Genomic DNA, 27,984 nt, shown 5'->3' with positions numbered 1-27,984 from the left:
GGCACACATTCCTGTTGCTGTTGGCCAGAAGGTGTTGTCCACCCTCTGCTCATGCCATCGTTTTCCTTGCCATCATGGAGTCCGTAAGCCAAAATAAACCCTTTTATCCCAAAAGCTGCTCTCGATTGGGTGCTTCCTGCCAGCAATGTGAAGTTGACTGCAACAATACTGGTACCGAGAAGTAGTGTTGTTGCTGCTACAAACCAGACTGTGTGGCTTTGGTCATTTGGAACTAATTTGAGGGAGGAATGTGGAAGGATTTGAAACCTTGGCCTAAGCGACACTTTGCAAGCTGTAAATAAAGCTGGATGGAGGTTGGAAAGATAGCTGAGCGGTTAAGGCATTTATTTGCCTAAAAAGCCAAAGGATCCTGGTTTGATTATCCAGGACCCATGTAAGCCAGATGCACAAGGGGGCACATGAATCTGGAGTTCGTTTGCAGTGGCTGAAGGCCCTAGCATGCTCATTCTCCCCCGCACCCCAGCCTTTCTCTGTCTCAAATAAATGAATAAATAAAATATATTTTTTAAAATAAAGAGCTTGATGGACTGAATTGAAAGACCTGAATGCAGTAAGAACTAAGGACTGTGAGGTTTGGCTTATGAAGGTGAGAAAGAGTTTTGCCTGGACTGGGCTAGAAGCAGTTTCTGTGAGAGACTTTCTATTATGCCTGTGTCCTGAGAATTTGTGCAGGGATGTATTAGGAATATGACACAGAAAAAAGTGAAATCTGTGGGCCAAAACTGCTGCCCATTCAACTGCAATTGTTTGAGAGATTACAATCATTGATCACTATGATGTTAGGGATGAATATGACTATGCCTCCCAAAAGTCCAACTGTCCCCAGAACAACAGTGCTAGGAGGTAAAGGCTAACGATAGGTGTTCAGGTCATGATATCAGAACCTGCATAAATGGATAAATGATGTGCACTGGGACAACAGGAAGAATGTAGGCTCTTTTGAAGAGGCATGAATGCTTGAAGAAGTATCACATTCTTAAAAGTCTGCTTTATTCCTAGACCATCGTGATAGCACACGCCTTTATTCCCAGCACTTGGGAAGCAGAGGTAAGAGGATCACCGAGAGTTCGAGGCCACCCTGAGACTGACATAGTGAATTCCAGGTCAGCCTGGGCTAGAGTGAGATCTTACCTCAAAAAACCAATCCACTTCCCCTGGACTAACAAGGTGGTAGTCCACCTGTACTATGGAGTATAACAAATGAAGGAAAGACAGTCACTGAATTTGCAACATGGTTTTGATTTTTGGAAATGGCCATGGGCAGTGTGAAGCAGGCTTGGTGGCCCAGTGGAACCATGAGGACAAACCGTAGGTTGTACTGGAGACCCAAATAAGATGCCAGGTCTATGGGATGGCTGCCAGGACAGCTGCAGCACCTAATGAAGTTTTCCGGGACTCTGAGTAGCCTAGTGGAGGGGCAGAACTAGAACTCCAGAGACTTGTCACTGGTTTGAATTATAGATTTGGACACCTGTCACTGACTAAAGTTGTTGGACTTGAAGCTATAGAGTTTGATGTTTTCCCAGTTTGTTTTAAATCTTGTATTGGCCAGGCATGGTGGCTCATCCTTTAATCCCAGCACTCAGTAGGCAGAGGTAGGAGGTTCTCGGTGAGTTCCAGGCTACCCTGAGAATACAGAGTAAATTCCAGGTCAGCCTGAGCTACAGTAAGACCCTACCTCGAAAAACAAACAAACAAAATCTTGTATTGGTATTTCTTGGATTTCTTTGCTATACCCAATGCCATCTATTGCAGTGTGAATGTTTACTCTGTGCCATTACAGGGGATTTTTGGTATCATGGCCCAGTTAAATGACCTGGACTATGGGGATGTTTCAACATCATTAGGATTTGATAAAAACTATGGGGACCTTTAAAGTTGGACTAAATGCATTGCATTTTATATCATGTATGGTTATCAATTAATGGGGGCCAGGGGCAGAACGTGGTGGTTTAATTCAGTTGTCCCCCATAAACCCATGTGTTTTGAATTCTAGGTTCCCTGCTGCTGGTAACGTGGGGACTGGAACCTCCTAGAGATGATGGATTGATGGGGGTGGGCTTATGAGTGTTACAGCCAGCTCCCCTTTGCCAGTGGTTGACACACCTTCTTCTTGTTGTCCACCTGATATTGGCCAGGAGGTGAGGTCCAGCCTCTGCTCATGCCATCATTTTCCCCTGCCATCATACCCTAGAGTTTGTAAACCAAAATAAACCCTTTCCTCCACGAGCCACTCTTGGTCGGATGTTTTCTGACAGCAATGCGACCCTGACTACAATATACATTTTCAGATTGAAAGATCAAAGTATTCTCATATGATGTTAGGGATGAATATGACTATGCCTCCCAAAAGTCCAACTGTCCCCAGAACAACAGTGCTAGGAGGTAAAGGCTAACGATAGGTGTTCAGGTCATGATATCAGAACCTGCATAAATGGATAAATGATGTGCACTGGGACAACAGGAAGAATGTAGGCTCTTTTGAAGAGGCATGAATGCTTGAAGAAGTATCACATTCTTAAAAGTCTGCTTTATTCCTAGACCATCGTGATAGCACACGCCTTTATTCCCAGCACTTGGGAAGCAGAGGTAAGAGGATCACCGAGAGTTCGAGGCCACCCTGAGACTGACATAGTGAATTCCAGGTCAGCCTGGGCTAGAGTGAGATCTTACCTCAAAAAACCAATCCACTTCCCCTGGACTAACAAGGTGGTAGTCCACCTGTACTATGGAGTATAACAAATGAAGGAAAGACAGTCACTGAATTTGCAACGGTTTTGATTTTTGGAAATGGCCATGGGCAGTGTGAAGCAGGCTTGGTGGCCCAGTGGAACCATGAGGACAAACCGTAGGTTGTACTGGAGACCCAAATAAGATGCCAGGTCTATGGGATGGCTGCCAGGACAGCTGCAGCACCTAATGAAGTTTTCCGGGACTCTGAGTAGCCTAGTGGAGGGGCAGAACTAGAACTCCAGAGACTTGTCACTGGTTTGAATTATAGATTTGGACACCTGTCACTGACTAAAGTTGTTGGACTTGAAGCTATAGAGTTTGATGTTTTCCCAGTTTGTTTTAAATCTTGTATTGGCCAGGCATGGTGGCTCATCCTTTAATCCCAGCACTCAGTAGGCAGAGGTAGGAGGTTCTCGGTGAGTTCCAGGCTACCCTGAGAATACAGAGTAAATTCCAGGTCAGCCTGAGCTACAGTAAGACCCTACCTCGAAAAACAAACAAACAAAATCTTGTATTGGTATTTCTTGGGTTTCTTTGCTATACCCAATGCCATCTATTGCAGTGTGAATGTTTACTCTGTGCCATTACAGGGGATTTTTGGTATCATGGCCCAGTTAAATGACCTGGACTATGGGGATGTTTCAACATCATTAGGATTTGATAAAAACTATGGGGACCTTTAAAGTTGGACTAAATGCATTGCATTTTATATCATGTATGGTTATCAATTAATGGGGGCCAGGGGCAGAACGTGGTGGTTTAATTCAGTTGTCCCCCATAAACCCATGTGTTTTGAATTCTAGGTTCCCTGCTGCTGGTAACGTGGGGACTGGAACCTCCTAGAGATGATGGATTGATGGGGGTGGGCTTATGAGTGTTACAGCCAGCTCCCCTTTGCCAGTGGTTGACACACCTTCTTCTTGTTGTCCACCTGATATTGGCCAGGAGGTGAGGTCCAGCCTCTGCTCATGCCATCATTTTCCCCTGCCATCATACCCTAGAGTTTGTAAACCAAAATAAACCCTTTCCTCCACGAGCCACTCTTGGTCGGATGTTTTCTGACAGCAATGCGACCCTGACTACAATATACATTTTCAGATTGAAAGATCAAAGTATTCTCATATGATGTTAGGGATGAATATGACTATGCCTCCCAAAAGTCCAACTGTCCCCAGAACAACAGTGCTAGGAGGTAAAGGCTAACGATAGGTGTTCAGGTCATGATATCAGAACCTGCATAAATGGATTATTGTCATTATTATGAGAGAGTCTACCACAAAAGCTAGTTCAGCCCCTTCTTGCTCTCTCTCATTCTCCTGTCATCCTGTCTTCCTCCACGAGCAGTAATGAAGCCCTACCCAAAAACACAGCTGTTCTTTGTAAAATAATCAGTTTCAGGTATTCTGTGATAGCAGCACAGAACAGAAGCTATCTATATGACAACCAACATACCTGCCAATTCATCTTTTCAACATCTGCAAAGCACTATGGCATTGCACTGCTAGGAACCCATCCCCAAAGACAGAGACTTCGTATTTTCTTCCACCTGCATTCTCTTCTTAACTCAGCACACAGAAGCAAACAGCAAAAGATCAATCAGGGGACATCTCCATCTTCTCTAAACCAAAATCTGAATCTTCTGTGCATTTCAAAGTGATCTTATTACCAATAATGGACATAAAGCAATCCTCTAATAATTTAAATTTGAAGTCAATTCCTAAAAATAGCACCACAGGGGCCAAAGACATGGCTCAGAGTTTAGGGACACTAGCTTGTTTGCTGGCTCAGGATCACTTCTCAGCACCCATATAAAGTCAGATGCACAGATACTACTGGCATTTGTGTGAAGTGGCAGGAGGGTCTAATGCTCTCATACTCACTCTGCCCATTTTTCTCTTCTATCAAATAAATCAGTAAAATACTAACATAAAGCTAGAGACGATGGTACATGCCGTTAGCCCCAGTGCAGGAAGTGGAGGTAGGACTGGCCACCCTGGGACTGCAGGGTGAACTCTAGGCCAGCCTGAGCAAGAGTTCAGACACTCTGCCCCCCCCAAAAAAAAAATCAGTAATAACAACATAGCTATGCTATTAAGGTGAAAAATCTGAAGGCCTGAGGATAGCATAAATGGCATCTAGGAATAAACAACCCAAGGGATACTTAGCAGTTTTTGTTGATTGTATCTTCTCACTGAATATGTAAATAAGGTGGGGGCTAAAATAGTTCTTGTATTTTGAGTTTCTATAATCAAGTTCAGTAGGATGACCGTACTTTTTATTTTTTTAATATTTATTTGTTTATTTATGAAAGGGGAAGAGGCAGAGAGAGACAGAGAGAATGGGTGCACCAGGGCTTCCAGCCACTGCAAACAAACTCGAGATGTATGTGCCACCTTGTGCACCTGGCTTACGTGGGTCTTGGGGAATTGAACCGAGGTCCTTTGGCTTTGCAGGCAAGCACCTTACCACTAAGCCATCTCTCCAGCCCGAATAACTGTACTTTTTAAGCCCTGGCAGTACTCTATTACAAGGTTTAAGATAACCAGTGGCACACCCACTTGGCCTACAGGTATGCCTAAGTAGCCTACTTCATGTTCAAACCTTCAAGTTCATGGGGCTGAAGATACAGCTCAGTGATTAAGGTGCTCACCTGCAAAGCCTCAAGACCTGAACTTGATTCCCCAGTGCCCACGTAACACCAGATGTACAAGGAGGCGCATGCCTCTGGAGTTCACTTGCAATGGTTAGAGGTCCTGGCATGCCCATTCTCTCTCTTTATAACTGCTTCTTTCTCTCTCCCTCAAATAAATAAAATATTTAAGAAACCCTTGAGTCCAATAAAACTAATGGATAATCTCAATCATTTCTTCCACCCAGACATCTGGTATAGTTTGCATCTTGAACGTCCCTGCGGCTTGTGTCCCACTGGTCCCAAGATGATGGCTCTACTGGATGACAGAACTACTAAAGAAAATTAGGTCATTAGAGAGACAGCCCTTTTGAAGGGAATAATGGAGGCCTCAGCACTTTCCTAGTTGTCATGACCACTTCCCAGTTGTCATGAGGGAGAACACATGCCTGCCATGATATGCTGCCTCATCACACCCCCAAAGCAGCCCAGCCACTCGACCATAGGCTGAAACTCTGGACCTTCAAGCTGTCATCTCAGGGTATTCTGTACAAGGACGGAAAGCTGACTACAGCTCCCCAGCCCCATCATTCAGTCCATTTCATGTATGTATGTATATATGTATGTTATGTATGTATGTATGTGTATATGTATATGCACTATTTGTTTGTTTTCCGAGGAAGGGTTTTGCTCTAGTCCAGGCTGACCTGGAATTCACTATGCAGTCTCATGATGGCCTCGAACTTACAGCGATCCTCCTATTTGTGCCTCCCAAGTACTGGGATTAAAGGCATATACCACCACACCCAGCCGCAATAAGCTTAAAAGTATGGAAGTAATCAGTCTATCATAACCACATTATTTCCCCTATTTGATTATGCAGTTTCCTCTTTACTGCATGAATCCCAAACTCTACACAAGATTCTTCCTAAAGTCTCTGCTTTTCTCACCTCGTTGCCAGAGTGCCTTTCCAGAGATGCAGTAACTCTGAGGTTTTCCTAGCTTAAAAGTCTACAAAAGCTGGGCATAGCAGGTCACACCTGTAGAGACTGAGGCAAGAAAATTGTGTAACATATGAGGCCACACTGAGCTACAGAAAAGGGACCTTGTCTCAAAAAAAAAAAAATTTAGGATTCTCTAAAGCTAACTTTTTACAAAGCCACATTAATTAATACAGTGTAGTAATAATATGAGAAAAGAGATACCAACCAATTGGAATAGATCTGAAAGTACAAAAGAAACAATATTCTGGCCAACTGATTTTCAGTGACAGCATGAAGAGACAACCAGACACATATGCAATCGAATGGAGGACTCGAGCCTCTACCTTATGCCAGCCAAAAAAACCCAACTAAAATGTATAAAGACCTAACTATGAAAGATAAGAACATAAAATTCTTAGAAGGAAACATTAAAACATCTTAACTCTTAGTTAGGCAATGGTATCATAGATATGACATTCCAAAACATAAACCACATTTCATCAAAAACTCCATTGGTAGATAGGAGAGATGGCTTTAGTGCCTAAGGCACTTGCCTAGGAAGCCTACTGACCCAGGTTCAATTTTCCAGTTCCCAAGTCCAGATGCACAAAGTGGTGCATGCATCTGGAACTCATCAGCAATGGATGGAGGCCCTGGCATGCCTATTCTCTCTCTCTCTTTCTCTCCCCTTGCAAATAATTAAATTTAAAACTCCACTAGTAAAATGTGTGCTTTGAAAGATACCATATTCTCTCTCTTTCTCTCCCCTTGCAAATAATTTAATTTAAAACTCCACTAGTAAACTGTGTGCTTTGAAAGATACCATCAAGAAAGTGAAACCGGGTATGATACTATGCACGCCTTTAATCCCAGCACTCGGGAGGCAGAGGTAGAAGGATCACCATCAGTTAGTTCCAGGCCACCTGAGACTACATAGTGAATTCCATGTCACCCTGAGCCTGAGTCAGACCCTACCTCAAAAAAAAAAAAAAAGAGAGAGAGCGAGAAGGTGACGCACAAAACAGAAAATAACCTGTAAATTCAAAATCTGACAAGAATATGTTTTCCAGAATATAAAAAGAACTCTTACAAGTCAATCAAAAAGAATGCACCAGGCTCAGGGTCTAATGCGGAAGAGGTGGCAGAAAGAATGTAAGAGCCAAAGGAAGGGTAGGACTCCTTACAACGTGCTCCCTCCAGCCATAAAATGGCCTCGATATCCATGACCTCATAGTGCCTGACACTACCTACACAAGAGCATCATGAGAGGAGGGAAAGATCATGACATCAAAATAAGAGAGAGACTGATTGTGAGGGGGAGGGGATATGATGGAGAATGGAATTTCAAAGGGGAAAGTGGGGGAGGGAGAGTATTAGCATGGGATATTTTTTATAATCATGGAAAATGTTTTAAAAAATTGAGAAAAAAATAAAATAAGATTACAAAACAGAATGCAGCCGGGCGTGGTGGCGCACGCCTTTAATCCCAGCACTCAGGAGGCAGAGGTAGGAGGATCGCCATGAGTTCAAGGCCACCCTGAGACTACAGAGTTAATTCCAGGTCAGCCTGGACCAGAGTGAGACCCTACCTCGAAAAACCAAAAATAAAAAAAAAAAAAGAATACAGATGGCTCAGAGGTTAAGCAACTTGCCTGTAGAAACTAATGACCTGGGTTCGATTCCCCAGTACCCATGTAACAGGAGATGCACAAAGTGGCACATGCACCTGGAGTTTGTTTGCAATGGCTAGAGACCCATTCTCTCCTTCCCTTCCTCCCTCTCTCTCGCTCTACTTGCAAATAAATAAATAAAAATATTTTTTTAAAAAGGCAATGCAGTTTCGAATGGGCAAGGGCAAATATGTCACCCAAGGCTTACAGACGGTGAGCAATGGACAGTGTTTGGTACACAGCTCAGGGAGATGTACATCAAAACCACATGAGCACCGCATACACCCTCCTGGCAAGTGACAAGTACTTCAGCAAACAGAGCACAGGACTCTTCACCACTGCTGGTGGAACTGTGAAGATGAACGGTAGCTTCCAAAACCAAACTGGCAGGCTGGAGAGGTGGCTCAGTGGTTAGGTGTGCTTCCTGCTTAAGCATGAGGGTCTGAGGGGCCTGAAACTAGCCCAGTTCAGGGCTGGAGAGATGGCTTGGCAGTTAAGGCACTTCCTTGCCTGCAAAGCCAAAGGACCCAGGTTCAATTACCCAGGACCCACATAAGCCAGATGCACAAGGGGACGCACACATCTGGAGTTCGTTTTCAGTGGCAGGAGGCCCTGACGAGCCCATTCTCTCTCTCACTCTCTCTCATAAATAAAAATAAAAATATTTCCAGGCGTGGTGGCACACACCTTTAATCAGAGCACTCAGAAGGCAGAGGTAGGAGGATCATTGTGAGTTCAAGGCTGCCCTGAGACTACATACTGAATTCCAGGTCAGCCTGGACTAGAGTAAAACCTTACCTCAAAAATAGATAGATAGATAGATAAGATAAATGCATATAAATAAGTTTTTAAAAACTAAGCTGGGCATGTTTAGCACATGCCTTTAATCCCAGCACTCAGGAAGCAGAGGTAGGAGGATCGCTGTGAATTCAAGGCCACCCTGAGACTACATAGTAAATTCGAGGTCAGCCTTAGCTAGAGTGAGACCCTGCCTCGAAAAAAGGAAAAAAAAAATCTATCCCAGTTCAAATCCAGAGATTCCACATGAAACAAGTGGGTGTGGTCACACACCTGTAACCCCAGTCCCACAGGGGAGGTAGTGACCTGAGAATCAGAGCCCAGAACAGTAAAAAGAGACTTTGGCCAAACAAAACCAGGCAGAAGAGCAGCAAGCAAGCACCGAACATTTCACTCCTGCCACTGCAGGTGAGCATATGTGACTCTACAAGGGCACATACATATGCATACACCACACACGCGCACATGTACACGCACACAAGAAGCAACTGGGCAGTTCATTAAAAAAGTTAAGGTTACCATGTGATCCAACAATTCTACTGCTATGTATACACACAAGGAAACTGAAAGCATATCCACACGAAATTATGCAGACATAGCAAAAGCATTCAAAATAGCCCCAAATTGTCAATCACTGGGTGGGTAAACAAAACGTGGCATTTCTATATGACAGAATATTATCTGGTGATCAAAAGGAATCGAGTGTCAGGCGTGGTGGCGCACACCTTTAATCCCAGCACTCTGGAAGCAGAGGTAGGAGGATCTCTTGTGAGTTTAAAGCCACCCTGAGACTACATAGTGAATTCCAGGTCAGCCTAGGCCACAGTGAGACCCTACCTCAAAACGCATCCAACAACATGAATCAACTCTGACAACATGCTACGCCACAAGACACGAATGGTTACATATTGTGTGATCCCATTTACATGAATCTGAGGAGGCAGACCCTTGGCAGAATGAAGGTGAAGGTTCCAGAAGCTAGAAGGGGACAGTGGGGAAATATCTAAGTTAATTTGGGTGTGATAAAAATATGCTATAACTCCAACACTAAGGAGTATGAGGGAGGAAAATTGAGAGTTCAAGGCCAGCAGGACCCTGCCTCAAAATTCCAAATAATAAATAAAGTATTTTGAGGCATGTGAATTATATCTAAGTTATTTTTAAAAGCTGGAAGAACTCTTTTCCATCCAGGAGACAAATTCAAACAGTAGGCCAGTACACGTCAGAACTACCCAAAATGGCCAACCACAAATCAACAATGAGCACAGCAGACGAATCCTATTCTTCAGTCAGTAACCTCTAGGTCAGTCCGGCTCTCAGCCTCAGTCACAGTTTCTGAACAGAGGTTCATTCAGATGCATAGCTGCCAAAGTGTGGGGAGTATGTAGCTACTGTGTGCTCGGTGGAGAGTGCTTAAGTACTGTGTGCTGCGCACTTATGGGACGTCCGTCCGTATCATCGCCTCCTAGGTCGTAAAGCGCTGCTGCGGAAGGTGGAAAGAATGTGAGGCCCGAGGGTGAAGAGGGTGTATGGACCACTGTTCCACGTTTGTTCATCGTCACTGCACAGCTGGGCTTTCCCGCACAAGACTGAAGCCAGCAACACTCCCCCGTGGAGGAGAGCCCCCCACCCCCCGCCCCGTGACTGCTGGCAAATAAAGGCTCCTGGGAGGGTCCTGTTCTTCACTAGGGCAGCCACCACCGCTGAGTTGTGCAGGCTCCAAATAAATGGCATGCGTGGCCCCTACTCCCCACTCTCATGTACGCAGCCCTAATTTAACCACGTAGGTCTTGGTCAGTCCTCCTCCACAGACAGACAGACAGACACACACACACACACACGTAAAAGCAGGAAGAATAGTTGGGGAAAAGACAATGTTACATTATATACATGTATTAAACTGTCAAAATTTTAAAAGTGAAATAAAAAATAGATGATAGATGAATAATTGATAGACAGACAGAAAGATAGCTCAAATGAACTGCATTTGTTAACTTCAAATCCCAATGTCCACTGGCATTTTGGGGATTGAGATAATCAGTTCTTGACTATTAAGAAACTAGAAGAGGGCTGGAGAGATGGCTTAGCAGTTAAGGTGCTTGCCTGTGAAGCCTAATGACTCAGGTTCAATACTCCAGGTCCATGTAAGCCAGATGTACAAGGTGGCACGTACGTCTGGAGTTCCTTTGCAGCAGCTAGAGTCCCTGGTGCGCCCATTCTCTCTCCCTCTCTGTTTCATATAAAAATACATAAATTTTAAAAGAAACTAGGATTTGATGGGTAGCTAAGTTTTCTAGGACAGCATCTCCTGCCCCCTATTCCTTCCCTGGCACATAGATTAACAGCAGTAGCAGCCATTACACACCCAATACAGACACTTTCACCATGACAGCAATGACTGGCTGGCCTAAGAAAAAGACTAAAAATATTGGTAACTTGGGTTCTTCCATCAGATATTCTGATTTAATTGGTCTACCTGGTTTGGTTAGCAAAGTAACAGGCTTCATTCTGGCATTTTCACAGACTACTTGTTTTGTTGATTTAATTGGTCTACCTGGTTTGGTTAGCAAAGTAACAGGCTTCATTCTGGCATTTTCACAGACTACTTGTTTTGTTGATTTAATTGGTCTACCTGGTTTGGTTAGCAAAGTAACAGGCTTCATTCTGGCATTTTCACAGACTACTTGTTTTGTTGGTTTAATTGGTCTACCTGGTTTGGTTAGCAAAGTAACAGGCTTCATTCTGGCATTTTCACAGACTACTTGTTTTGTTGATTTAATTGGTCTACCTGGTTTGGTTAGCAAAGTAACAGGCTTCATTCTGGCATTTTCACAGACTACTTGTTTTGTTGGTTCTCTTCCCCAGCTCCCTTGTGCTCTTTCGCCTCTAGCAGTCAGTCCGCTCACATTCCATTTATTTGTCACCCCTTGAGCTTCCTACATATACATGTACATGTACATACACATACACACACACATATACATATGCATGCATACATACACGTAGATAAACATTAAAAGCTGGGCCCACATGAGCCTGAGTAGGTGGCACACTTGTCATTGTGTCTGAGTTATTTCACTCAGTATGATTTCCAGAAGTATCCATTTTCCTGACATTTTCATTTTTCTTTAAAATTGAGTAAAGTTCCATGTACAAGTCCCAGACAGGCACGGTGGTACATACCTGGAATCTCAGCTACTCACTCCAGAGGATTACAAATTCGAAGCCAGTGCCAACTACACAGCAAGATGCTGTTTCAGAGTAAAATTTTCTTTTAAGTTCCCCTAAGGAGTTTTAATATATTCAGGCAGGGCTGAAACCCAGTGAAGAGGAATGTGATCTTCCTCAACACTTGTTTATCTATATATAGTGTTCTGTTCTCATACAGATGGTGTCAATGTTTTCACCTCATTAACCAGCTGACCCAAAGATTAGCTAATCTTCACCCAGTGGCCCTCAAGCTCTGTAACGCCATGTAAGGAGCAAACCACAAAATAAATCCTTCCCACTCAACAGCTTCCCATATTTCTTTTAAAACTCTTGATAAATTGAGTTAAAAAAAAAGACTATAAAAATTAATTACTGTCTAAAAAGGGACTGAAAGAATGGCTTAGCAGTTGAGGCATTTGCCTGCAAAGCCAAAGGACCCAGGTTCAATTCCCCAGGACCCAGGTTAGCCAGATGCACAAGGTGGTGCATGCGTCTGGAGTTCATATGCAGTGGCTGGAGGCCCTAGTATGCCCATTCTCTCTTTCTCTGTCAAATAAATAAAAACAAACTTGAAAAACCAAAAATAAATAAATAAAAATAAAATATTTAAAATAAATAAAAAATAACTGGAGTTAAAAATAGATTTCAAGAGCTGAAGAGATGGCTTAGTGGTTAAGGTGCTTGCCTACAAAGCCAGAGACCCAGGTTCGATTCCTCAGGTCCTACATAGCCAGATGCACAAGGCAACACATGCATTTGGAGTTTGTTTGCAATGGCTAGAGGCCCTGGCATACCCATTCTTTCTCTATATTCTCCCCTTCTCCCAACCTCTCTCTCTCTCCCTCTCTCAAATTACTTATTTGAGAGTCAGAGAAAGAGAGAGAAAATAGGCACACCAGAGTCTCCAGCCACTGCAAACAAATTCCAAACACATGTGCCACCTTGTGTATCTGGCTCACGTGGGTCCTGATCGAACCAGGGTCCTTTGGCTTTGCAGGCAAATGCCTCAACCACTAAGCCATCCCTCCATCCCCCCAAAAAATATTAAAAAAAAAACTAGTGCAAGCCTATAATCCCAGCACTCAGGAGGCAGAGGTAGGAGGATCACAATGAGTTCAAGGCCACCCTGAGACTACATAGTAAATTCCAAGTCAGCCTGGGCCAGAGTGAGACTCTACCTCAAAAAACCAAAGAGGAAAAAAAAAAAAAAAGCAACTGCAGGGCTGGAGAGATGGCTTAGTGGTTACGGCACTTGCCTGTGAAGCCCAAGGACTCACGTTCTACTCTCCAGGTCCCACATAAGCCAGACACACAGTGATACAAGCACGTAAGGTTGCACATCTGCAGTTCGAGTGCACTGGCTGGAGGCCCTGGCGTACCAATTCTCCCCCCGCCCACACATTAACAAAACAGCCAGTGTGCTGGGCTTGCCTCAAAAGAAAAGCAACTGAGGGCTGGAGAGATGGCTTAGCGGTTAAGCGCTTGCCTGTGAAGCCTAAGGACCCTGTTTCGAGGCTCGATTCCCCAGGACCCACGTTAGCCAGATGCACAAGGGGGCACACGCGTCTGGAGTTCGTTTGCAGAGGCTGGAAGCCCTGGCGCGCCCATTCTCTCTCTCTCTCCCTCTATCTGTCTTTCTCTCTCTGTCTGTCACTGTCAAATAAATAAATAAATAATTTAAAAAAAAAAGAAAAGCAACTGAAAATAGGTGTCTGGGTGCATACCTAGCATCTCAGCACTCAGGATTCGAAGGCAGTCAGTGTGTACTATATATAGAAACCCTATTCTTTTGTTGCTGTTGTGTTGGTTTGCTTGGCTTTTTGAGGGAGACTCTCGCTCTTGCACAGGCTTACCCCAAACTCGCAACAACCCTCCCACCCCAGCCTCACCGTGCCTGGCTTCAAGCAGCCCTATGCTTTTGAAAAGCTGCAGCAATTGATAAAATTGTTTCCGGTATTTTGCTTGCAGGACAAATATTACAGATTCATTTTAATGGGAATCTTTGAAATATATTTATTTTTAGGGCACCTGGGCATCTTTATGCTGTTTTCTTGTGTCTTTCTTGCAATAAAAGGTACATATATTACATTAAAAAAAAAATCCTGGGCTGGAGAGATGGCTTAGTGGTTAAGGTGTGTGCCCACGTAGCCTGAAGAGTCAAGTTCAATTCCCAAGTATACACGTAAACCACATGAACAAGGTGGCACATGCGTCTGCAGCTTGTCTGCAGTGGCTAGAGGCCCTGGCACACCCACTTGTGAGCACACTCTCTCTCTTACAAATAAATGTGTATGTGTATGTGTATATATGTGTACATGTGTGTATGTGTGTGTGTGTTTCTGTTAAATCCTGCTTGATTGGAGAGATATAATGTACTGCTAACTGCTTCCAAACTTTTCAGCACACTTGAAGTCATCACTAATCTGTCTTCAAATCCATACAATCAGCAGAGAAAAATCTGCAATCTTACTCAGATACCCACAATAGATAAGGACACCCCTAAGCCACCCCATCTCTTTGTGGTGCAGAAAGGTGCATCAAGCATTATCTGACAAAACGACAAGCTCCACTTTTGCCAGTGCTCTGAGGCTCCTGACAGCGCACTCGCCTCACAGTTACTTAGTGACTGTCTAGTGCTGCAGGGAAGAGTGGCTTCCCTTCAATTTCACGTTGGGCTTAAAGCAGGTCAGAAGAATAATTCAGCTTCGAGGCTAACCACAGGACAGGACAGGACAGGAACCGTGATTAAAGTTATTTTAAGCTTCACACGTGACGCAGGGGGCGCTGGTGAGGATAAGGCAGCACTCAGGCATGAGCACCTGCCACCCACCCTCAGAGCCCACACGGCAAGAACAGGAGCGCAACACGGAGAAACCCACGTGGAGCAGAGCGGACGGGCCTGGAAAGACGCCTGACCCTGACACAGGCACCACGGTGCGCGCCCACCCACTCACTCATGAACACGTAGACACACACGAGTAAAGGGAACAGGACCACACACTGTATTTTCAACTTACTCCTCTAGTAAGGAAAGAAGCTAAGTGAGTTTTCTGGGTCTGTTCTTGCATCTACAAAACCTCTTAGTCATAATACTTTATAATCACAATGGCTGAGTGCTACTCATGTTCTCCTAATTCCAATTTAACATCCTACAAGTGTCTAAGCCAGTGAAATAGGCAAAACAAAGAAGCGGAAGCAAAGGGGAAAGGATTTCATTAAGGACTGGTGCCTTGGGCTTTCAGTGTCAAATGTAAAGAAATTTTGCACCAAATTTAACATGAGGTGCTGCAATTTGAGCACAGAATGTCTAGCACAGGTCCATGTGGTACCTAGGGTGGCACAACTGGGTGGTGCTGGGGACGCTGGTGACCTAGGGCTTTGTGTGAGGTCCTTAAATCACTGGGGCATGTCCTACAGGGGAACCATGCCCCAGACCCTCCCTCTTGTGCTTCCTGGCCATGAAGTAAGAAGCTGGCTCTGCCACATGCTGGCCACATGCCCCCAAGGCTGCCGTACGGCTGGAATGATCCCTACCACTACAAGTAGGGTTATTGCTGGACTCCATAACCTGCTCACTGGATATTTTCATCCTTTTGTCAACAGCACATGATCTTGAATAGTGTCTCTTTGATTTTTATTTTCAAAATGAACATTAGAACTAGCTTATCACTTTCATTTTGTAAAGACTTGTTTAGGATGTATGTTTCGTGTGGGGTGCACAATGCATGTATATGAGGTCAGAAGGCAACCTCAGATGGGTACTGGTCTCTCTTTCCAACTTTTTATTTTTAATTTATTTGCAAGCAGAGAGAAGAGGAGGGGAGAGAATATAAGAGCACCAGGACCTCTTGCCACTTCACATGAACTCCAGATGCATGTGCCACTTTGCACCTGGCTTTCCATGGACACTGGGAAATCGAACCCAGGTCATCAGGCTTTGCAAGCAAATGCCTTTAAACACTATTAGAAGTTAGGATTGCAAACATTAATAATCCACTTTAAAGTGCCCTAGTATGTATGTATGGCATAAGTACATACATAGTACATGCACACAGTCTTCCCACTCACTCAGAGTGTCTCTTACTTAGGTCTTTTATTATTATTATTTGAGAGAATAAGAGAGGGAAAGGGTGGGGGCGGGGGACAATGGTCGCGCCAGAGCCTTCAGCCACTGCAAATGAACTCCAGACACATGCTCCACCTTGTGCATCCCATTACATGGGCCCTGGGGAATTGAACTGAGGTCTTTTGGCTTGACAGCGCACTCGCCTCACAGTCAAACGCGTTAACCACTAAGCAATCTCTCCAGTGCTTAGGTCTGCTTTTCTATCTTTCATCCCTGATTTTTTAATATTTTTACTTTTTTATTTATTTGACATAGAAAAGGGGGGAGAGAGAGAGAGGGAAGGAGGCGTGCCAGGGCCTCCAGCCACTGCAAATGAACTCCAGACAGGGCGCCCCCTTGTGCATCTGGCTAACAGGGGTCCTGGGTTACTGAACCTGGGTTCTTTGGCTTTCAGGCAAATACCCTAACCACTAAGCCATCTCTCCAGCCCTGAGGTATTCTTTTTTTTTTAAATTATTTATTTATTTATTTATTTATTTGAGAGCGACAGACACAGAGAAAGACAGATAGAGGGAGAGAGAGAGAATGGGCGCGCCAGGGCTTCCAGCCTCTGCAAATGAACTCCAGATGCGTGCGTCCCCTTGTGCATCTGGCTAACGTGGGACCTGGGGAACCGAGCCTCGAACTGGGGTCCTTAGGCTTCACAGGCAAGCGCTTAACCACTAAACCATCTCTCCAGCCCCTTAGGTATTCTTTTATTTATTTCATCCCCGCTTTATAATTTTCAGCACAGAGATCCTGCATATGGTTGGTTCGTTTGAGGTGTGTGTGTGCATATCAAGTCCAAAGGACAATTTCAGGGGCCATTCTTAGGAACACTGTCCACTTTCGTTTTTTAAAATATTTTATTTTATTTATTTATTTGAGAGAGAGAAAGAAGCAGAGGGAGAGAAAATGGGCATGCCAGGTGCTCAAGCCCTCCAAATGAACTCCAGACACAAGCACTGCTTTGTGCATCTGGTTTAAGTGGGTCCTGGGGAATCAAATCTGGGTCCTCTGACTTTGCAGTCAAGTACCTTAACTGCTAAGGCATCTCTCCAGCCCCAGTTAAGGCAGTGTGTCTCAAGGGCCTAGAGTTCACCAAGTAGGCTGGACTGGCTAGTCAGCAAGCCCACTTGTCCCTGCCTCTCCAGCATTGGATCCACAAGCACACATCTGGCTTCCCATGTGGGTTCTGAGGCTGAAATTCCAGTGCTCACGCTTGCACATCAAGCAGTTACCTACTGAGCTATTTGCCCAGGCCCCCAGCCTATGTATGTGTTATGGTTACATTTATACCTAAGCATTCTGAGTTTTATCATCTTATTGTAAAGTTACTGTTTGACACTTTAATTTTTAATTGTTTATTACTATTATGCAGAAATGAAACTGACTTTTATAACAATAAAAAAAAATCATCTGATTTTGCTCAAACAGGTAACCACATATGGTTGTTGGTGTTTTTTTTGTTTGTTTTACTTTGTTTTGTTTTTCTATAATAAAAAATTATACCTACAAAGACAGGGGCTTATTATTTTCTTTTCTCCTGTGCTTTTTCCTCCTTCCACTTTTCCTTTCCCTACCCTTTCATTTTCCTTGGGAAAGAAAACACACCTGGCACAAATTAGAAGTCAGCTCATGCTTTTTCCCTATAATGCTGAACAATCTGCTTTTCCCATTTATACTAATGTGTAGCTTTATTTATCAATCACATACAACTGTAGGTACTTGTTTATAAAGTACGAGGGTAAGATTTACTGTATATTTATAAATTACCCCTACGTCAAATTTTCTTCATTTTGTAAACAAACGTCTTCCACTTTGTCAGTGGGTCATCATCTGGAATGCTGAAAAGTCACAAGATGCACGAGCTTTAGAATTCAGAATCTACAGTCTACAACCATCCCACCCTGAAAGCACCTGATCTCACTCACCAGGCCCCGTTAGTACTTGCATGGGAGAATCTGCTTCTATATACAACTAAATAGACCCTTTCTCTCACGGATAGCTATACAATAACCAGTATGTCAAACTTGACCTACATTGATGTTTTTGGTCTAGCTCCATAAGCTAAGAATGGTTTCTACTTTTGTTTTCAGGGTTTAAACAAAAAATCAGAAAGAACAAAGAAAAACAAGTAACAGGGACCTTACTGGTCTGCCAAGATTAAAATATTTACTACTTGGGCCTTTATAGAAAATATCTGCCTATGTCTGTTGCATACCTGCCTCTCCAAAGTGTGGTCCCTAGACAACAGCCTCACAAAATCTCAAGCTCCATCCTTGAACAATTGAGTTAGAACTACACTGTTAACAGACTAAAATCATTGTATCATCCTTCCTTGTAGATGTGCCTTTGCAGTGTCAGAAAACAATCAATCCATAGGAATAAAAGCACACATAAGGGGCTGGAGAGATGGCTCAGTGGTTAAGGCGCTGGCCTGCAAAGACGAACAACCCGGGTTCAAGTCCCCAGTACTCATGTAAAGCCAGATATACAGATAGGTGCATGTATCTGGAATTTGCTTGCAATGGCTAGAGGCCCTGGCACAGCCATTCTCGTTCATTCATACACTCTTTCTCTCCTTGCCAAATAAATTAGCTAAAAAAGAAAAAATTTTTAAAGCATACATGAAACTCCAGAGATTGGAGTGAGGGCGAGGGGTACAAGGAGTATGAGAACCTGAGTTCGGATCCAGCACCCACACACTGTAAGTAGCCCAAGTGCTGAGGAGGCAGAGAGAAAGGGCCCACAGCTGCCAGACCACCTAGCCAACCAGCATATGAGTCCAGCCTAAGTGAGAGAGGATGCCAAGAGAATGCAAAGTGGGGCACACCTCTCATCCCAGCATGCAGAAGGCTGAAGCAAGAGGACCACCAGCAACTCAACACCAGCCTGTGTTACAAAGCAAGTTCCAGTAATCAAGACCTTGCCTCAAAAAACAAACAAGGGAACAAGGGGCTGGGCATGGGGGCAGCACATGCCTTTAATCCCAGCACTCTGGAGGCAGAGGTAGGAGGATCGCCATGAGTTCAAGACTACCCTGAGACTACAAAGTGAATTCCAGGTCAGTCTGGGCTAGAGTGGAAACCCTACCTCAAAAAATTTAAAAACAAAAAAAAAAAAAAAAAAAAAAGGTGGGCTGGAGAGATGACTTAGCAGTTGAGGCACTTGCCTGCAAAGCCTGAGGACCCAGGTTCAATTCCCCAATACTCATGTAAACCAGATGCATGCATCTGGAGTTTTTATTGCAGGGGCTAGAGGCCCTGGAACACCTGGTTCTTTCTATCACCTGCATCTTTCTAATAAATAAAGGAATAAATATTTTTAAAAGGGGGACTGCTCAATGGTTAAGGCACTAGCCTGCAAAGCCTAACGATCCAGGTTTCATTCCCTAGTACCCACATAAAGCCAGATGCACAAAGTGGCATATGCAACTGGAGTTCATGTGCAGCAGCTGGAAGCCCTGGTGCACCCATTCTCTCTGTCTCTCAATGATCTCTCTCTGCTTGCAAAATAAATAAATAAAAATATTATTAAAAAACAAATGGGGGCTCAGCGGTTAAAGGCACGTGCAAATCTGCCAACCCATACACTATCTCTGCTTGCAAATAAATAAAATAAATGAAAAAGTAAGATGTAGAGCAGTTGAAGAAAAGGCTCAACATCAACCCATCTCCACATGTGCCTGTATTTGTGCACATATGCATGCATGAACACATACACAGCACACACATGTACTCACAAAGTGTAAAAAAAAAGAACACCACCAAGCAATATTTCTAGAAGGTTACAAAGTAGCTGACAAATTGGAAAACCACCAATTAAATCTCAACTCTATTTAGCTCTACTTTCAAACCCAAAACCACATGACACAGTCAAAAACCAAAATATTTTAAATCACTCTCACAGAAAATGTGGTAATCCTGCATGCCATCAGTGAAGAATGGCAACTACAAAGATAGTCCAAGGCTTATCAGAAATAGCAAATAATTTCATTCGAGCTCTTTACTTCATCAGAATGGGAGAAAGAGACTGGGCTTTTCCAAACCTGCACTATTCCAGATCTCCCCCCCCCCCAGAATGGTTTGGAAATGACCATAGTCCAAGTCTCACCACAAGCCAAGTGCTTTACAAAAATTAAGTACAACAAAAACTATTAATATGTTTCTCTTTAGGAGTAAGAGAGAGGAAGGAATTTTACATTTATATTTAACAATTAAATAAAATGATAGAACTGTAACTTGGGGTTTGCATATACAAATCTATCTCCTACTAGAGGTCACTCAGCAGCATGGTTGGCAGAGCAGACATATGAACCCAGCACCCTCCTCCAGTCACCAAGTTCTGACAAATCCTGCAACATTTCTTAAGTGAAATGCTGAAAGTAATACCCAATATGCTCTTCTACTCCTGTTTTAATATTGTCTTGTGACTAAGAATTCAAGAGCAGAGGCTTTCAGACTGATGAAATAAAATCATGTAAAATGCATGCTACTTCTATATTAAGTCGACACTGACATCCCCAATCCTAACCCTCCTCTCCTTGGCTGTCTGTAGCTCTGCTCCATGTGAAACCTGGTTCTTACCACATGTCTACCATTCTGATGGCTTAAGTCTGGTTTCTATTATTAAAGGCATCAGAATAAGGCTGAGGATGTGCTCAGTTAGAAGCACGCTTAGCATTCACCAATCCCTTGTGTTGGATCCCCAGCACATACACCACTGGAATCCCAGTACTCTGGAAGTAGAGACAAGACGACCCAGGAGTTCAAGGCTGCCTGGGCTACACGGCAAGTTACAGATCAAGGCCAGCTCGGGCTATATGAGGCCATGTCTTAATAAGTCAAGGTAGCAGAATAGTTAACCACAGCTGGGTGTGGTGGCACACACCTTTGATCCCAGCACTCAGAAGGCTGAAATAGGAGGATGGCCATGAGTTTGAGGCCAGCATGGGCTATAGAATAAGTCCCAGGTCTGTCTGGATTACAGTGTGACTGCCTCAAACAAAAGCAGACTATCTGAACAGAACGGAATAGTAACTGTACCCTAGGGAGCAATGCTATCAGCGGCAGCAGACTGCAGCTCGAGAACCTGCGCTGTTTCGCTGCCTTACACCTTTCAAACTTAAGTCAGCCCCGACACTTTCTCCCACCCCACTGAGGGAAGCTGTTTTACACAGTTCTAAGGCAATTCTTCTGCATCAGTCTACATGACATCAAGACCCCTCAACCTCCTAAATGATTTCCTTTAATTTGCATTAAGATTCTCTTTTTCTGCTATATTTTCTGAGGTAAGAGAACCAGCTATAGCACCAAATTATACAGACTCTAGATGCTTGTTAAGCTATGCAAGAGAATTTGAAGAAAATAGGTTGGTATGTGAAGGACAGCTGTTAGAACCTGGGAGGACCTAGTAAAATGTTAGGGCCAGTAAGCATCAAGACAGTTTATCTTTAAAAGGAAAGCAGCCCAGTAAGAAAGTGTCAAGGTTTTGTCTAGAGGTAAGCTGCCAACAAGGAAAGACTACAGGGCACAGGAAAAAAAGAGACCCTCCTTGGTGGGGTGGGGTGGGGTGTCTCAAGACCTACTGCTAGACAATGGCAAACAAGTTCTAGTATTAAAATAAAGAGGGCTGCAGAGGTGGCTGAGCGGGTCAAGACACTTGCTTGTACAACCTGCAGCTGGCATTCAATTCCCCAGTGCACGTGTAAAGCCAGGCACATAAAGTGGAGCATGCAACAGTTAAGAGGCCCTGGCAAGCCCATCACAAACACTGAATGAATGAACAAACAAATGAATGAAAACATTTTTACAAAATAAAGTGGTGATTGAGAGATGGCTTAGTGGTTAAGGCACTTGCCTGCAAAGCCAAAGGACCCAGGTTCGATTCCCCAGGACCCATGTTAGCCAGATGCGCAAGGGGGCTCATGCATCTGGAGTTCATCTGCAGCAGCTGGAAGTCTTGGCACGCCCTTTCTCTTTCTCTCTCTCAAATAAATAAATAAAAATAGTTTAAAAAAAATAGACAATAAAGTGAAACTGGGGCTAGAGAAATGGCTCAGCGGTAAAAGGTGGTTGCTTATTAAGCCTGCTGCTGGCATGGGTTCAATTCTCCCAGCAACGCACATAAACCCAGACGAGTATTTGCTTGCAGTGAAACTGTGGCACACCCATACACAGATAACAGAAAGGAAAAAAGAAAGAGGGGAGGGAAGAAGGAAAGAGGGAGGGAGGAAGGGAGGGACCAACTATACTCATACCAGAAAACCCTACAATTGGCTATTTAAATTTTAGACTGTAAAGTAAAATCCTTTGATTCGTGTGTGTGTGTGTGTGTGTGTGTGTGTGTGTGCACGTGCGCTATGTGGATGCGTATATACATGTCTGTGCACATGTGTGTGAAGCCCAAAGACGTGACAATGCACGTTTTCCTGGATGGTTCTCCACACTATTTGCCTGAGGCAGGACTCTCACTCAGTCAGCTCTCCTAGGGGGTCTGCGCTCTTCACCTCTGGACAGCTTTGTTATGTAGCTCAGGTTGGATCCTGAACTCACTGAAGCCTAGGATGGTTTCTTAACTCATGAGCCTCCTGCCCCACCTCCTAAGTGTGCAAGCATTTTTTAAGTGAACTTTTAATGTTACAATATTATATTTAACAACGATAAAAGTGTATCTTAGCCAAGTGTGGCAGTACATACTTTTAACCTCAGCATTTGGGAGGCTGAGATAAGAGAGTCACAAGTTCCCTGGTGATATGGCATAGCCTTGTCTCAAAAAAAGAGAAAGATGGGGTTGGAGAGATGGATCAGCGGTTAAGGCACTTGCCTACAAAGCCTAAGAACCCAGATTCAATTCCCCAGAACCCATAAAAGCCAGATGTACATGGGGGCATATGTATCTGGTGTTCGTTTACAGTGGCTAAAGGCCCTGGCACACCCATTCTCTCATAAATAATAAATAAATAAAATACTTTTTAAGAAAAAACAGAAAGAGAGCTGGTGAGAGATTCATAAGCTAAGGCATTTGCCTGCAAAGCCAAATGGCCAAAGTTTGATTCCCTAGTACCCACGTAAAGTCAGAACCAGAGGGTAGTACATATATTTGGAGTTCTTCTGCAGCGGCTAGAAGCCCTGGCATACCTACTCTCATTCATATATTCTCTTTCTTTCTCTCTCTCAGCTTGCAAATAAAGAAAAATATTTTAAAGTACATAAAATTAAAGAAAAATATTTATCATCCAAAGCTATTCAGTATGAATTCAAACTGAATTGCTAAGATTTGAATTATTTTTTAAAAAGATATATATCCATGACTCGGATCATGACAGGATTCTCAAGGAGCAAACAGCTCAGAACCTCTGCAGAACTGCACCTCAGGCAGGTTCTCAACTCACAAGACCAGCACAGCCACTGCGGTGGCGGTGAGCCTGTTGTTAGCAGAGCAGCAGCAACCAGAAGTTCCCTCTCACACCACTTCCTGTCTGTAGCTGTGCTGCTCATTTCTGGAACACTTTTCACACCCACATTTGCTTCTTTCTTAGTGTGAATTCTATAATGCCATTCACTATTCAACCTCAGACTAACACAACACCAATCTAGAGAAATAAAAATCCTTTGGGCTGGAGAGATGGCTTAGCGGTTAAGCGCTTGCCTGTGAAGCCTAAGGACCCCGGTTCGAGGCTCGGTTCCCCAGGTTCCACGTTAGCCAGATGCACAAGGGGGCACACACGTCTGGAGTTCGTTTGCAGAGGCTGGTAGCCCTGGCGCGCCCATTCTCTCTCTCCCCCTCTATCTGTCTTTCTCTCTGTACCTGTCGCTCTCAAATAAATAAATTAATTAATTAAAAAAAAATCCCCCTTCAATCAAGGCTAAATGAACTGACAGTCCAAAGAACTGCATGCAGCCCAAAGAACAAAGATGTCTGCACCAGTTCCCAGTGCTCCCACAACAGCCTACCTTTTACATGCTAATGTCAGGAAGCTCAGTCAGATGCTCTGAATCTCAAAACCCAGGATGCTGGGACTCTAAAAACACCTACATTTTTCCTCAACACTATTTTCATGCACTTACCTGAAAAGCAAATATCCCAGAAATAAAATCTAAGTTTTTGTTTGTTTGGTTGTTTTTTTTTTTTCGAGGTAGGGTCTTCACTATGAAATTCACTATGTAGTCTCAGGGTGGCCTCGAACTCTCCTACCTCTGCCTCCTGAGTACTAGGATTAAAAGCATACGCCACCACACCTGGCTCAAATGGAAGATCTTTAATACTCAATCAACTCTTCTGTTTGATGACTGTATTCTCTACCTTTAACTGCTTTTGTACTAAAAATACAATCCAATAACTTCCAGTGAGTTGTTGGCCAGGGAGGTCCCTGATGCCCCCAAAACATTATAGCCCATTGCCAAGGCCCTCGGTTTCCAACAGGAATAGATGGTAAGACCCTATTGCTGAAGACTTCACATACTTGGGCTGCAAGGTCACTGAGAAATCCTGCTGGAACTGAGTTAATAACCTCCTCCATGTAGACCAGCTGACAGAAAGCTGGAAAAAGCCATTCTACGTGTAGTTCAATGGGAGAAAGAGATACCACCAATGAAGACACTCAACAGTGGACACTGCAACCCTTATATTTGGCCAGCCAGGCCAAATGAGCCAACAGGTGCAATAGTGACACGTCTGTCATGGTGGAAACCAACTGCCCTCTAATTGGACTGGAGGCCACTCCATGGGAGGGAATACATCCCTGATACTAAAAACCTAAACCAGGGGTAGTCAAGAGCCCTAGGGGTATAATGTCTGCTGCTATCTGGCTAAATCTATATACTACGCTTATCAAATTGCCCAGTAAGCACTTCTCTTAATGTTCACACCCTTTTATTAATGCTACTCTCACTTTTGGTAAAAACCTTCAGTTTTCAGATGGCAGTGATCTTGGGATGACTCAAAGGGCATCATGGTGCTGGAAAGGAATGACAGAGGAGTGCTCAGCACTGCAATGTATCTATCACACCTGCCAAGGCTCAGGCTCTATTGCAGAAGAGGTGGTGGAATGAATGTAAGAGCCAAAGGATAGGACTCCTTACAACGTGCTCCTCCAGACACAAATTGGCCTGGATATCCATGACCTCACAGTGCCCGACACTACCTACACAAGACCATCATAATAGGAGAAAAAGATCATGACATCAAAATAAAAAAAAACAGAGACTGATTGAGATGGGGAGAGAGTATGATGGAGAATTGAGTTTTAAAGGGGAAAGTGGGGGGGAGGGAGGTCATTACCATAGGATATTTTTTATAATCATGGAAGTTGTTAATAAAAAAATTTTTGGAAAAGAAAAATAAATACAATACAAGATGCAATCTTTAGCCCAAGATGGCCTTGAACTCCCTATGGAGCTGAGGGTTACCTAGAACTTCTGCTCTTCCTGCCTCTACCTCTTGAGTGCCAGGATCAAAGTCATGTGGCCTGTTCACCTGGTTTATGCAGTGCTGAGGCCCTCAGGCCTCCTGCAGGCCCTCTACTCACCGAGCTACATCCCCTAGGTCGCTTTTTTTTGGTGGGGGGAAGGCGCAGAAGAGGAAGAGAAAGAAACGAACTGGTTATCTTTTCACTGTCTTCTTTCCTAGTAATCAAGGAAAGCACCCAACTCTGACACGCCTGCAAAGCAGTGCCTTTGGAATCATTCGGACACCCCGCAAGTCTTCAAACTCAGCCTGACACACATTCAGCTTCTCAAGCTTATCTTAAACGTTCTCCACAAATTCTTTGACCAGAACAGTTTACTCTATACATAGTCTGTGAGATACCCCCTCTGGGGGCCCAGCCCCTCAACAACACTTTTGGTGCTTTAAGAGCAGTAACAGGAAGAAGAGGAAGAGGAAGAAGACCACTCTGTTGTGCTGGCCTCAAAAAACATAAGATGGGCAACTGAGGGATATACTCAACGTTGACCTCTGGCCTCCACATGCAAAAACACACAAGAGCCTAAATGCAAGCAAACATACACACAAAATCATAATATGACTTCAACATATGCCCCTTAAATAACACTTTAAAATGCACACACAAATGCATACATGCATATGCATACATACACATTTGTGTGTGTGTATATATACACATATACATATATATATACACATATGTATATATATGTGTATATATACATATACATACACACACACACACACACACACAAATGTCTTCTTCCCTGTCTCTCCATATATATGTGTGTGTGTGTGTGTGTGTGTGTGTGTGTGTGTGTGTGTGTGTGTTCTGAAAGAGCGAGCCTGGGGGGATGGCTCAGTGAACAAAACATTTGCCACACAAATCTGAGTATTCAAATTCCAAACCTCAACACCCACTCACAAGGCTGGACACTGGAAGTTATTTGTATTCTCAGCCATGCCTACAAGCAAGCAGGAAGGCAGAGACAGGAGAATCCCATGGAAACCAAGGAAGCTAGTCTGGCCAAAGCAGTGGTAAACAACAAGAGACCCTGCCTCAGAGGAGTTGGAAGGCTAGGAACCACTACCCAAAAATTATCCTCCGGCCTACACACCATGAAATGCACCCTCTCCTTCTCGCCTTCTTCCCCCTCAAATAATGTATGCATATATGTACTTCCATGAATATCAAGCTCTAAACATTTATTGTCCAGGTCATCCTTTACAGCCAAACTTTTGTTTCCATTTTTCAACAACACACCATCTTTAATCCTTGTCACTAAATCAAGCCCAATAGAATACACACAAACCTGCACCTCATTTTCCTTAACTTCTACTTTATTACATAAAATTTAGTCCTCCCTTCTACAAATGAGTTTTAAAGCATTCCAGGGGCTAGAGAAATGGCTTACCTGTAAAGCCAAGGTTCACATCCCCAGTACCCCACGTAAGCCAGATGCACCTGATGGCACATGTATCTGGAGTTCACCTAGTGGTTAGAACCCTGGCAAGCCCATTCTCTCTATCTACCTCTTTCTCCTTCTCTCAAATAAATAAATAATAAGATATTGGGCTGGAGAGATCGATGGCTTAGCAGTTAAGGCACTTGCCTGTGAAGCCTACGGACCCAGGTTTGAGGCTCCAGGTCCCTCATAAGCCAGATGTGCAAGGTGGTGCATTTATCTGGAGTTCATTTGCAGTGGCTAGATGCGTTGGTATGCCCATTCTCTTTCTGTCTACCTCTGTCTCAAATAAATTAAAAATTAAAATGAAAATATTGCTACAAAATGACTATATGTACAACAGTTCTGACTGACTTTTTAACTAATCTTAAGTGTTCAAATACTATTCACTAATCTTCATTCCTTCTCTCCCTCATAATTATTATCTCAATTATTAAAAATAAATGCAGGAGCCAAGCATGGTAGTACATGCTTTTAATCCCAGCACTCAGGAGGCTGAGGTAGAAGGACCGTAAGTCTGAGGCTAGCCTGGACTATTGGGTGAGTTCAGGTCAGCCTGTGCTAGAGTTGAGACCCTGGCTTAAAAAAAATAAAAATTCAAAAATAATAATAAGCTGGGTATGGTGGTGCACACCTGTAGTCCCAGTACTCAGGAGGTAGAGGTAGAAGGACTGCTGTGAGTTACAGGCCGCTGAGACTACATAGTAAATTCCAGGTCAGCCTGGGCTACAAAACACAAAATAAAATAAAATTATAATCATAATCATAATAAATGCAGAGGGAAAAAAAACCCAGAACTGCAAACATGGCTGCTCCATAGCTTCTATAAGAAACAGACCCCGAGGTGCTAAGAAGTGACAGCGGTACTTTTGCTCAGCACTGAGACATCTCCATCACACTCTCAGGAACTATAGCAGAA

The 27,984-nt window shown here is 43.7% G+C and overlaps 1 protein-coding gene across 1 annotated transcript in view; it reads right to left on the bottom strand.

The window, feature by feature from the left end:
• Positions 1-27,984, bottom strand: part of Lrp6 (LDL receptor related protein 6) — a 149,827-nt gene that overhangs the window by 99,045 nt on the left and 22,798 nt on the right. The gene's annotated exons all lie outside the window — the stretch shown is intronic.

Source organism: Jaculus jaculus, chromosome 23 (genome assembly GCF_020740685.1).
Source record: "Jaculus jaculus isolate mJacJac1 chromosome 23, mJacJac1.mat.Y.cur, whole genome shotgun sequence".
Taxonomy (NCBI): Eukaryota; Metazoa; Chordata; class Mammalia; order Rodentia; family Dipodidae; genus Jaculus; species Jaculus jaculus.
This window is presented reverse-complemented; position numbering and strand designations above follow the sequence as displayed.